The sequence below is a fragment of the Triticum urartu genome, chromosome 6, assembly GCF_003073215.2.
Source record: "Triticum urartu cultivar G1812 chromosome 6, Tu2.1, whole genome shotgun sequence".
NCBI classification, from domain to species: Eukaryota; Viridiplantae; Streptophyta; class Magnoliopsida; order Poales; family Poaceae; genus Triticum; species Triticum urartu.
In genome coordinates this window covers 343355517-343370214 of record NC_053027.1, presented here as the reverse complement: position 1 = coordinate 343370214, position 14698 = coordinate 343355517, and positions in this window count along the sequence as shown.

Here is a 14698-nt window from a genome sequence, read left to right as displayed (position 1 = left end):
TCCTACGGTATCTGGGAGTTGCACAATCTCATGGTCTAAGGAAATGATACTTGACATTAGAAAAGCTTTAGCATACGAACTACACGATCTTTGTGCTAGGCTTAGGATTGGGTCTTGTCCATCACATCATTCTCCTAATGATGTGATCCCGTTATCAACGACATCCAATGTCCATGGTCAGGAAACCGTAACCATCTATTGATCAATGAGCTAGTCAACTAGAGGCTTACTAGGGACATGGTGTTGTCTATGTATCCACACATGTATCTGAGTTTCCTATCAATATAATTCTAGCATGGATAATAAACGATTATCATGAACAAGGAAATATAATAATAACCAATTTATTATTGCCTCTAGGGCATATTTCCAACAGCGGATGCTTGCAATAGGGGTTAATCATAAGTGGGATGCTTGTCCAAGTAAGGACAGTACCCAAGCACCGGTCCACCCACATACCAAATTATCAATGTACCGAACGCGAATCATATGAACGTGATGAAAACTAGCTTGACGATAATTCCCATGTGTCCTCGGGAGCGCTTTTCTCTATATAAGAGTTTGTCCAGGCTTGTCCTTTGCTACAAAAAGGATTGGGCCACATTGCTGCACTTTATTTACTTTTGTTACTTGTTGCTCGTTACAAATTATCTTATCACAAAACTATCTATTACCTATAATTTCAGTGCTTGCAGAGAATACCTTGCTGAAAACCGCTTATCATTTCCTTCTGCTCCTTGTTGGGTTCGACACTCTTACTTATCGAAAGGACTATGATAGATCCCCTATACTTGTGGGTCATTAGGAAGCTAATGATGATGATCATGAAACTTCAGATCAAGTTACTACCGAACCTCGTAGGTCAACCAGAGTAAGATCCGCACCAGAGTGGTACGGTAATCCTGTTCTGGAAGTCATGTTACTAGACCATGACGAACCTACGAACTATGAGGAAGCGATGATGAGCCCAGATTCCGCAAAATGGCTTGAGGCCATGAAATCTGAGATGGGATCCATGTATGAGAACAAAGTGTGGACTTTGGTTGACTTGCCCGATGATCGGCAAGCCATCGAGAATAAATGGATCTTCAAGAAGAAGACAGACGGTGATGGTAATGTTACTATCTACAAAGCTCGACTTGTTGCGAAAGGTTTTCGACAAGTTCAAGGAGTTGACTACGATGATACCTTCTCACCCATAGCGATGCTTAAGTCCGTATGAATCATGTTAGCTATTGCCGCATTTTATGATTATGAAATTTGGCAAATGGATGTAAAGACTGCATTCCCGAATGGATTTCTGGAAGAAGAGTTGTATATGATGCAACCTGAAGGTTTTATCGATCCAAAGGGTGCTAACTAAGTGTGCAAGCTCCAGCGATCTATTTATGGACTGGTGCATGCCTCCCGGAGTTGGAATAAACATTTTGATAGTGTGATCAAATCATATGGTTTTATACAGACTTTTGGAGAAGCCTGTATTTACAAGAAAGTGAGTGGGAGCTCTGCAGCATTTCTAATATTATATGTGGATGACATATTGTTAATTGGAAATGATATGGAACTTCTGGATAGCATAAAAGGATAATTGAATAAGAGTTTTCCGATGAAAGACCTCGGTGAAGCTGCTTACATATTGGGCATCAAGATCTATAGAGATAGATCAAGACGCTTAATTGGACTTTCACAAAGCACATACCTTGACAAAGTTTTGAAGAAGTTCAAAGTGGATCAGGCAAAGAAAGGATTCTTGCCTGTGTTACTAGGTGTGAAGTTGAGTAAGACTCAATGCCCGACCACTGCAGAAGATAGAGAGAAAATGAAAGATGGTCCCCATGCTTCAGCCATAGGCTCTATCATGTATGCAATGTTGTGTACCAGACCTGATGTGTGCCTTGCTATTAGTTTAGCAGGGAGGTACCAAAGTAATCTAGGAGTGGATCACTGGACAACGGTCAAGAACATCCTAAAATACCTAAAAAGGACTAAGGATATGTTTCTCGTTTATGGAGGTGACAAATAGCTCATCATAAATGGTTACGTTGATGCAAGCTTTGACACTGATCCAGATGATTCTAAATCGCAAACCGGATACGTGTTTATATTGAACGGTGGAGCTGTCAGTTGGAGCAGTTATAAACAAAGCGTCATGGCGGGATCTACGTGTGAAGCAGAGTACATTGCTACTTCAGAAGCAGCAAATGAAGGAGTCTAGATGAAGGAGTTCATATCTGATCTAGGTGTCATACCTAGTGCATCGGGTCCAATAAAAATCTTTTGTCACAATACTGGTGCAATTGCCTTGGCAAAGGAATCCAGATTTCACAAGAGAACCAAGCACATCAAGAGAAGCTCCAATTCCATCCGCGATCAAGTCCAGGTGGGAGACATAGAGATTTGCAAGATACATATGGATCTGAATGTTGTAGACCCGTTGACTAAGCCTCTCTCACGAGCAAAACATGATCAGCACCAAGACTCCATGGGTGTTAGAATAATTACTATGTAATCTAGAATATTGACTCTAGTGCAAGTGGGAGACTAAAGGAAATATGCCCTAGAGGCAATAATAAAGTTATTATTTATTTCCTTATATCATGATAAATGTTTATTATTCATGCTAGAATTGTATTAACTGGAAACATGATACATGTGTGAATACATAGACAAACAAATTGTCACTAGTATGCCTCTACTTGACTAGCTCGTTGATCAAAGATGGTTATGTTTCCTAACCATAGACATGAGTTGTCATTTGATAAACGGGATCACATCATTAGGAGAATGATCTGATTGACTTGACCCATTTCGTTAGCTTAGCACTTGATCATTTTAGTTTACTGCTATTGCTTTCTTCATGACTTATACATGTTCCTATGACTATGAGATTGTGTAACTCCCAATTACCGGAGGAACACTTTTGTGTGCTACCAAACGTCACAACGTAACTGGGTGGTTATAAGGGTGCTCTACAGGTGTCTCCGATGGTACTTGTTGAGTTGACATAGATCAAGATTAGGATTTGTCACTTCGATTGTCGGAGAGGTATCTCTGGGCCCACTCGGTAATGCACATCACTATAAAGCCTTGCAAGCATTGTAACTAATGAGTTAGTTGCAGGATGATGCATTACCGAACGAGTAAATAGACTTGCCGGTAATGAGATTGAACTAGGTATTGAGATACCGACGATCGAATCTCGGGCAAGTAACATACCGATGACAAAGGGAACAACGTATGCTGTTATGCGGTTTGACCAACAAAGATCTTCGTAGAATATGTGGGAGACAATATGAACATCCAGGTTCCGCTATTGGTTATTGACCGGACACGTGTCTCGGTCATGTCTACATAGTTTTCGAACCCATAGGGTCCGCACGCTTAAAGTTCGGTGACGATCGATATTATGAGTTTTTGTGTTTTGATGTACCGAAGGTAGTTCAGAGTCCCGGATATGATCACGGACATGACGAGGAGTCTCGAAATGGTCGAGACGTAAAGATTGATATATTGGACGACTATATTCGGACACCGGAAGTGTTCCGGGTGATTTCGGAGAAAACCGGAGTGCCAGAGGGTTAACGGAACCCCCCCCCCCCGGGGGGAAAAAATGGGCCTTATGGGCCTTAGTGGAGAGAGAGAGAGGTCTGGCCTAGGGCAGGCCGCGTGCCCCTCCCCCTCTGGTCCGAATTGGACTAGGAGAGGGGGGCGGTGCCCCCCTTTCCTTCTCCCTCTCCCCCTTCCTTTCCCCCTCCTAGTAGGAGTAGGAAAGAGGGGAGTCCTACTCCTACTAGGAGGAGGACTCCTCCTCCTGGCGCGCCATAGAGGGACGGCCGGCCTCCCCCCTTGCTCCTTTATATACGGGGGTAGGGGGCACCTCTAGACACACAATTTGATCATTGGTCCCTTAGCCATGTGCGGTGCCCCCCTCCACCATAATCCACCTCGATCATATCGTAGCGGTGCTTAGGCAAAGCCCTGCATCAGTAGCAACATCATCACCGTCAACACGCCGTCGTGCTGATGGAACTCTCCCGTGAAGATCTGCTGGATCGGAGTTCGTGGGACGTCATCGAGCTGAACATGTGCTGAACTCGGAGGTGTCGTGCGTTCGGTACTTGGATCGGTCGGATCGTGAAGAAGTTCGACTACATCAACCGCGTTCTCATAACGCTTCCGCTTACGGTCTACGGGGGTACGTGGACGATACTCTTCCCTCTCGTTGCTATGCATCACCATGATCTTGCGTGTGCGTAGGAAATTTTTTGAAATTACTACGTTCCCCAACAATATAGGCATCACATCCAAGATTAGTAGACCGACTCCTGCCTGCATCTACTACTATTACTCCACACATCAACCGCTATCCAGCATGCATCTAGTGTATTAAGTTCATGGAGAAAGGGAGTAATGCAATAAGAACGATGGCATGATGTAGACAAGATCTATTTATGTAGAAATAGACCCCATCTTGTTATCCTTAATTGCAACGGTACATACGTGTCGGTTCCCCTTCTGTAACTAGGATCAAGCACCGTAGGATCGAACCCATCACAAAGCACCTCTTCCCATGGCAAGAAAAATCGATCTAGTTGGCCTAACTAAACCAAAGATTCGAAGAAGAAATACGAGGCTATAAGTAATCATGCATATAAGAGATCAAATAACTTTCATGGATAAAAACATAGATCTGATCATAAACTCAAAGTTCATCGGGTCCCAACAAACACACTGCAAAAAGAGTTACATCAAATAGATCTCCAAGAGACCATTGTATTGAGAATCAAAAGAGAGAGAGGAAGCCATCTAGCTACTAACTACGGACTCGTAGGTCTACAATGAACTACTCATGCATCATCGGAGGGGCACCAATGAGGATGACGAACCCCTCCATGATAGTGTCTAAATTGGATCTGGTGGTTCTGGAACTTGCGGTGGATGGAATTGATTTTCATCGACTCCCCTAGCATTTCTGGAATATTGGGGTATTTATAGAGCAAAGAGGCGGTGCGGGACGCCACCGAGGTGGGCACAACCCACCTGGGCGCGCATGGGTCCCGAGGTGCGCCCTGGTGGGTTGTGCTCCCCTCGGAGCACTCCTCAGGTACTTTCTTGGCCCATCTGGTGTCTTCTAGTCCAGAAAAAAATCCACAAAAAGTTTCACTGCATTGGGACTCCGTTTGATATTGATTTCCTGCGATGTAAAAAACAAGCAGAAAACAGCAACTGGCACTGGGCACTATGTCAATAGGTTAGTCCCAAAAAATGATATAAAGTTGCTCTAAAATGAATGTAAAACATCCAAGAATGATAATATAACAGCATGGAACAATAAAAAATTATAGATATGTTGGAGACGTATTAGTAGCATTCCACATCAAAAAAATTCTTTTTATCATTTACCTACACGAGGACGGCCAGGAATTAAGCTTGGGGATGCTTCATACATCTCCAACATATCTATAATTTTTTATTCTTCCATGCTATTATAGTATCAATCTTGGATGTTTTATATGCGTTTACAAGTAATTGTATATCTTTTTTTTGGACTAACCTATTAACTTAGTGCCCAGTGCCAGTTGTTGTGTTTTTGCTTGTTTTTGGTTTTTCAGAATATCAGTACCAAACGAAGTCCAAATGCCACGAACCTTTTTGGAGATTTTTTCTGGACAAAAGAGACACGAGAAGCTTCGGGAGAGGGCCAGAAGATGAAGCATGGTCCCACAAAGCACTAGGGTGCGCCCAGGGGGTAGGCGCACCCTGGTGGCTCGTGGGGCCCATGAGGCTCCGTTTGACCTAATTTTGCCTCTATAAATTCTCAACAATCAGGAAACCGACGGAGAGCCATCCAAAATACTTTTTCTGCCACCGCAAGTTTGTGTTCTCATGAGATCCCATCTGGAGGACTTTTCGGCACTCTATGGAGGGGAATCAATCGCAGAGGGGCTCTACATCAACCTTGGTGCCCTTCTAATGATGTGTGACTAGTTTACCAAAGACCTACGGGTCCATAGTTAGTAGTTATATGGCTCTCTCTCTCTCTCTTTTTGATCTTTACTACAATGTTCTCCTCGATATTCTTGGAGTTCTATTCGATGTAATCACTTTTTGCAGTGTGTTTGTTGGGATCCGATGAATTATGAGTTTATGATCAGATTATCCATGAATAGTATTTGAGTTTTCTCTTAAATCTTTTATGCATGATCATTATATCTTTGTATTTCTCTCTGATATATTGATTTGGTTTGGCCAACTAGATTGATTTTTCTTGCAATGGGAGAGGTGCTTTGTGATAGGTTCAATCTTGTGGTCCTCAATTCCAGTGACAGAAGGGACACACGTATTTGTATCATTGCAATTAAGGATAAAAGGATGGGGTTTATTCATGCGTGAGTTTACTTTCTCTACATCATGTCATCTTGCTTAAGGCATTACCCCGTTCTTTATGAACTTAATACTCTAGATGCATGTTGGATAGCGGTCGGTGTGTGGAGTAATAGTAGTAGATTTGGGATCATTTTGGTCTACTTGTCTCAGACGTGATGCCTATATACATGATCATTGCCTTGGATATCATCATGATTATTTGTTTTTCTATCAATTGCCCAACAGTAATTTGTTTACCTACCGTATGCTATTTTCAAGAGAGAAGACTCCAGTGAAAACTATGGGCCCCGGGTCTAATTTTATCATATATTAATATCCTAAAAATACCTTGCTGCAATTCTACTTTTTTTTTGTTTTTTTGTTCTATCTATCTATCACTACACAATTTAATCTTGCAAGTAACCAATGAGGGATTGACAACCCCTTGTTTGCGTTGGGTGCAAGGATTTGTTATTTTGTGTGCAACTGCTACTAACAAGGTGTTGCGTGGTTCTCCTACTGGATTCATAACCTTTGTTCTTAACTGAGGGAAATACTTATCTCTACTATACTGCATCATCCCCTCCTCTTCGAGGAAATTCCAACGCTGCTCACAAGTAGCAGGCTTGTTTCTCGAATCAATAGCATATTGTGGGTAAACAAATTACTATGGGGCAACTGATAGAAAAGCACATAGTTATGACGTATTCATGGCAATGATCATGTATATAGGCACCATGTCCATGACAAGTAGACCGACTCCTTCCTGCATCAACTACTATTACTCCACCAATCAACCGCTATCCAGCATGCAGCTATGGTATTAAGTTCATGACAAACAAAGTAACGCCTTAAGCAAGATGACATGATGTAGACAAAGTAAAATTAAGCAATATGCTTAAACCCCATCGTTTTACCCTTAATATAAACAATGCAATGTATGCCTCGCTACCCCTTCTATCACTGTGTGAGGACACCGCAAGATTGAACCCATTACAAAGCACATCTCCCGTTGAAGATAAATCAATCTAGTTGGCCAAACCAAATGGACAAGAGATACAAAGCTATAACAATCATGCATAAAAAAGTTCAAAAAAGACTCAATTACTTTCAATTAATAATGTGATCATAAACCCACAATTCATCGGATCCCAACAAACACATCGCAAAAGAATATTACATCAGATAGAACTCCAAGAAGATTGAGGAGAACATTGTATTGAAGATCGAAGAGAGAGAGAGAAGAATCGATCTAGATACTAGCAATGGACCCATAGGTCTAAGGTGAACTACTCACACATCAACAGAAGGCATCAAGGATGATGTAGAAGCCTTAGATTCCCCCTCCGGCAGAGTATTGGAAAGACCTCCACATGGGATCAGGGAAGAACGGAAGCTTGTGTCGGCGGAAAGAGTGTTTCGGGTGGTTCTCTGTTGGTTTGGGAATATTTATGAATTTATAGAGGGGAAATTAGGTCAAATGGAGCTGCGTGAGACCCACAAGCTCAAGGGGCAGCGCCTACCCCCTCGGGCGCACCCTATAAGCTCATGGCTCTCCCGTAGGTCTTCTGGCCTCCTCCTGAACCTTCTAGGGTCCCTTCTGGTCGAGAAAAATCACCGTAAAGTTTAATCGTGTTTGGACTTCATTTGGTATTAATTTTTCAGAAAAGCCAAAAACAAGCAAAAAATAGGAACTTGCACTGGCATGGGTTAATAGGTTAGTCCAATAAAATGATATAAAATAGCATAATAATGCATATAAAGCATCCAAGATTGATAATATAATAGCATGAAACAATCAAAAATTATAGATACGTTGAAGACGTATCAGCACCCCCAAGCTTAATTCCTGCTCGTCCTTGAGTAGGTAAATGATAAAAACAGAAATTTTGATGTTGAATGCTACCTAACAAATGTTACCTCTTAAAGGTATAAATATTGAGAAACGATAAAGTAACAATATCAACATAATAATATCCATGAATATAAGAAGAATAATCATTACTTTTTCAAAATATACGATCCTTAACGAATGTTATCAATACTCATTTTATCATGTTAGCATGGCATGACCCCATCTTCACCGCATAAATATAAATCATGTGCGCTGCTACTTGTGAAATCCGCTAAGTGCAAATTAAGAGAACATTCATCCATATTAGTAAAGCCTAGCACATCACATAAAGACTTTGGTATTGTGGAAACACTAGCACCCAAATCAGATAAAGCATTGCACTCATAATTTTTAATTTTAACTTTAATGGTAGGTTCCCACTCATCATTTAATTTCCTAGGTATTGAAACTTCCAATGTAGCTTTTCTTCTAAAGCTTTCATCATTGCTTCTACGATATGTTTAGTAAAAACCTTATTTAGTTCATAAGCATTGGGTGAATTTAGCATAGATTGCAATAAGGAAATACACTCAATTAAAGAACAAATATAATAATTAAAATCCTTGAAATCCGAAGAAGTGGGCACATCACTATTTAAAGTTTTAACCTCTCCAAACCCACTTTTATCAAAAAAATCATTAAGATTTTCACCCTCCGAACAATGGGGATGCCTTCTAGCTAAAGTTGACTCTTCTTTAGTCCCCTTTTCATAAAGTTTTATATTACTAAAAAAATTCAATGGGTGTAATACCAATCATTTTAATATCTTCATCATGGCCAAATGCTAAAGACTCCCGCTTAGCTGCCATCTTGTTTACTAGTGTAGTTTGCGCATCGAATTTTTTCCTAGCTAATTTTCAGTAAGAGCAAGATGAGATTGAAGATCGGCAAATTCTTCATTAACATCATTGAGTTGTTTTCCAATAACATCTAATAAGGTAGAGTGTTACTTAAGCTCATCAGTAAAAAAAATGTTGTGCTCATATTGCGTAAACATGAAGTCCTTAGTATTTTTCGCAATTTCAACCCACCTTTTATGATAAGAGATATCATAGTAATTTTCTTGAGACATTGCAAGAAAGCAAGCAAACAAGCAAAAAGGCAAATGGAAAATATTTTTGTGTTTTTTGAAAATGTTTTAGAAGTGGGGGAGATGAAAACGAGAAGAAAATAGCAAATAAAAGTAAATACAAGGAGATGCAAGTTTATGCGATGGTACTTAATAGATGTTGATGATGTCTCTCCGTTAACGGCGACAGAAATTCTTCCTGCTACTTGTGAGCTGTGCAAGGATTTCCTCGAAGAGGAGAGGATGATTCAGTATAGTAGAGATAAGTATTTTCCTCACTTAAGAACCAAGGTTATAAATCCAGTAGGAGAACCACGCAACACCTTGTTAGCACTACCTAAAAACAAAACAACAAATACTTGCACCCAACGCAAACAAGGGGTTGTCAATCCCTTGGCGGTTAATTGCAAGGATCAAATTTTGTAATGATAGATAGATAATCAAAAACACAAAATAAAATAAAGGTAAATAAATTGCAGCAAGGAATTTTTGGATTTTAACATATGATTAAAATAGACCCGGGGGGCATAGTTTTTACTAGAGGCTTCTCTCTTGAACATACATACGGTGGGTAAACAAATTATTGTTGGGCAATTGATACAAAAGCCAATAATCATGACGATATCCAAGGCAATGATCATGTATATAGGCATCACGTTTGAGACAAGTAGACCGACTCCTGCCTGCATCTACAACTATTACTCCACACATCGACCGCTGTCCAGCATGCATCTAGAGTATTAAGTTCATAAAGAATAGAGTAACGCCTTAAGCAAGATGACATGATGTAGACAAAGTAAATCCAATCAATATTAATAAACCCCATCTTTCTATCCTTAATGGCAACTATACAAGTACTTGTCATGTCCCTTTCTGTCACTGGGATTGATCAACGCAAGATCGAACCCATCACAAAGGACCTCTCCCATTACAAGATAAATCGATCTATTTGGCCAAACCAAACGAATAAATCAGAGACAAATACAAATCTATAACAATCATGCATAAAAGAGTTCAGAGAAGACTCAAATAATATTTATGGATAATTTGATCATAAACACACAATTCATTGGATCCGAACAAACACACTGCAAAAAAGGATTACATCGAATAGATCCCCAAGAACATCAAGGAGTACATTGTATTGAAGATCAAATAGAGAGAAGAAGCCATGTAGCTACTAGCTATGGACCCATAGGTCTGTGGTAAACTACTCACACATCATCGGAGGGGCAGCAAGGTTGATGTAGAAGCCCTCTGTGATCAATTCCCCCTTCAGCGGAGTGTCGAAAAGGTCTCCAGATGGGATCTTGCGAGAACAGAAACTTGTGGCAGCGAAAAAACTATTTTGGGTGGCTCTCTGATGTATGGGGAATATTTGAGAATTTATAGAGGCGGAATTAGGTCAAGAGGTGCCACGAGGGACCCACAAGCCTAGGGGAGCTGCACCCCCTGCCCCCGGGGTGCGCCTCCCGAGCTTGTCGCTCCCTCACGGCTCGTCGGGTCTTCTCCCGAACCTTCTAGGGTCCCTTCTGGTCCAGAAAAAATAATCCAAAGTTTTTTCTCTGTTTGGACTCTGTTTGATATTGATTTCATGTAAAGCCAAAAACAAGCAAAAAACAACAACTGGCACTGGGCAAGGTTAATAGGTTAGTCCCAAAAAAATGATATATAATTGCATAATAAACATCCAAGATTGATAATAATAACATGGAACAACAAAAAATTATAGATGCGTTGGAGAAGTATCAAGCACCTCGGTGTCAAACCAGGCAATTAGATCGTACTTCTAATGCGCTTTAGCATTTTCAGACCCACACAATACATGAGTGTGGGTCATGGATATAGCAATATAGGTGGAATACAATGCGGTGGTACAGATCAATAAGGGAAGTCAGAAAGGAAGAAAGTCTCGCATCAACACGGCTGGAAAATTGCGGAAAGGTAGTGATACATCTCCATCGTATCTACTTTTCCAAACTCTCGTGCCCTTGTTTTGGACTCTAATTTGCGTGATTTGAATGGAACTAACCCGGTCTGGCGATGTTTTCAGCAGAATTGCCTTGGTGTTATTTTTGTGCAGAAATAAAAGTTCTCAGAATGACCTGAAATTTTATAGAGAATATTTTTGGAATATATAAAAATATTGGCAAAAGAATCAACCAGAGGGGGTCCACCCATTGGCCACAAACCTGGGGCGCCCCCCACCCTGGGGCGAGCCCAGGTGGCTTGTGGGCCCTCTGGAGCTCCTCCGACCCTAACTCCAACTATATAAGTACCTATTCGCGGAGGAAAAAATCAGGGAGAAGGATTCATTGCGTTTTACGATATGGAGCCGATGCCACCTCCCGTTCTTCATCGGGAGGGCTGATCTAGAGTCTGTTCCAGGCTCCGGAGAGGGGGATTCGTCGCCATCATCATCACCAACCTTCCTCCATCACCAATTTCATGATGCTCATCGTTGTGCGTGAGTAATTCCATTGTAGGCTTGGTGGACGGTGATGGGTTGGATGAAATTTATCATGTAATCGAGTTAGTTTTGTTAGGGTTTGATCCCTAGTGTCCACTATGTTCTGAGATTGATGTTGCTATGACTTTGCTATGCTTAATGCTTGTCACTAGGGCCCGAGTGCCATGATTTTAGATCTGAACCTATTATATTTTCATGAATATATTTTTGTTCTTGATCCTATCTTGCAAGTTGTAGACACCTATTACGAATTATGATCCGCATACCCCAAGGTGACAATAATTGTGATTCTTTCCGGTGATTACCGTAGTTTGAGGAGTTCATGTATTCACTAAGTGCTAATGCTTTGGTCCGGTTCTCTATTAAAAGGAGGCCTTAATATCCCTTAGTTTCCATTAGGACCCCACTGCCACGGGAGGGTAGGACAAAAGATGTCATGCAAGTTCTTTTCCATAAGCATGTATGACTATATACGGAATACATGCCTACATTATATTGATGAATTGGAGCTAGTTCTGGGTCACCTTAGGTTATGACTACTACATGATGAATATCATCTGACACAATTATCATTGCCGATCAATTGCCTACGAACTTTTCACACATTGATCTTCGCTAAGTTACTTTCGTTGCTACTGTTGTTACAATCACTACAAAACTGCTACTATTACTTTTGCCACCGTTACCGTTACTTCCATATTACTTTGCTACTAAATAACTTGCTACAGATATTAAGTATTTCAAGTGTGGTTTAATTGACAACTCATCTGCTAATACTTGAATATTCTTGGCTCCCCTAGTGTCGAATCAATAAATTTGGGTTGAATACTCTACCCTCGAAAACTGTTGCGATCCCTATACTTATGGGTTATCAAGTAGGAGTGTGTATAATCCATGGACTCACATTAGTCATAAAGAAATCATATAGTTATTATGAAAGTCTATAGCCCTCAAAGCAAAGTACTACTCGCATGCCCCTATGGAATAGGTTGGTAGGAGTTAAACATTGCGCGCATCCAATTATAACAGCACTCAAGGATTTCAATCAGAATACAAATGCTCAAACCTCCCCACCATGCCATGACCAACACTTAGATATTTATACTAACCAATGATCATGAACCAATATCCTTTCATATACGACATCAATATAATTAAACCAAACACTTCATATTTAGTGATCTACATGCAAGTTTTTATTATATCCCCCTTGATAACCTATCATTCTTGGACTAATCTTATAACACGTGCACATTATGAAATACTATTCATAGACTGTAAAAAAGATTTAAGTGAAGCATGAGAGTGCAACCATCTCTATAAAATATAACCACTGCATGCTCTAAAAGATATAAGTGAAGCGCTAGAGCAACTGTCTAGCTCCAAAGATATAAGTGAAGCACATAGAGTATTCTAAAAAATCACGATAAATATGTGTCCCTCTCAAAAGGTGTGTCCAACAAACAATGATTGTGGCAAACTAAAAGGAAAACAAAGCAAAAACTATGGCGCAAAATGCTCCGAGCAAAACTCATATCATGTGATGAATAAAATGTAGCTCCAAGTAACATACCAATAGATTGTAGACGAAAGACGGGATGCCATCCTGGGCATCCCCAAGCTTAGACGCTTGGGTCTTCCTTGAATATTACCTTGGGGTGCATTGGGCATCCCCAAGCTTAGGGTCTTGCTGCTACTTATTCCTTCATCCATGATGATCTCCCAAAACTTGAAAACTTTAGCACACAAAACTCAACAGAAACCTCATGAGATCCATAGTATAATAGACAAATCATAAACTTTGTGTACTGTTATAAACTCATTCATAATTTATTGTTGCATAATACCTACTATATTCTAACTTCTCTGTGACTTATACCCCCCGATATAATCCATAGCATCATTAAAACAAGCACACTATGCAATAGAAAATAGAATCTGTCTAAAACAGAACAGTCTATAATGATCTGAACAAAAACTATACTTCTTTAACTCCAAAAATTCTGAAAAATTAGGACAATGTGGGAAATTTGTATATCAATTATTTTTTAAAAAATTCAGGATTTCATCACGTTCTAGTGAATTATAGTAATTCCAGCACTGGGAGCAAAAGTTTCTGTTTTTTCACGGAATCAAGTCAACTATTATCCAAATCGTCCCAAAGGATTTACGTGGCACAAACACTAACATAAAAACACAATCATTATAGTAGAAATAATCATGTCAACACACAAAACAGAAATAAAAAGCAAAATTATAACTATTGGGTTGCCTCCCAAAAAGCTCTTTCTTTATAGCCATTAAGATAGGCTTGAGATTTCAATGATGCTCGCATGAAAGACAAGAATTGAAGCATAAAGAGAGCATCATAAAACATGTAAATCCACATTTAAGTCTAATATACTTCGTATGCATAGGCATTTTGTAGGAAAACAAATTATCAAGACAAGCAATATCTAGCATATGCAAATAGGAAGAATGAAACATTAATAATTTCAACGCAAAGAGAGGTAATTTACTGACGTGAAGATTTTTATTACCATCTTTGCCTCTCTCTCTCTCAAAATAATTACATGTAGGATCATATTCAAATTCAACAATATAGCTATCAGATAACATATTCTCTACATGATCTACATGCATGCAAAGTTTATACTCTTCCAAAATAGTGGGATTAACATCAACTAAAGTCATGACCTCTCCAAACCCACTTTTATCCAGAAAAATCATAAGATTGAACACTCTCCGAATATGTGGGATTCTTTTGACCTAAATTTGACACTCTTCCAAACCCACTTTCAATATTATTGCAAACATTATTATCAATAACATATTCATCATGGGGCTTAAATAAATTTTCAAGATCATAAGAAGAATCACCCCAATCATGCTCATTACA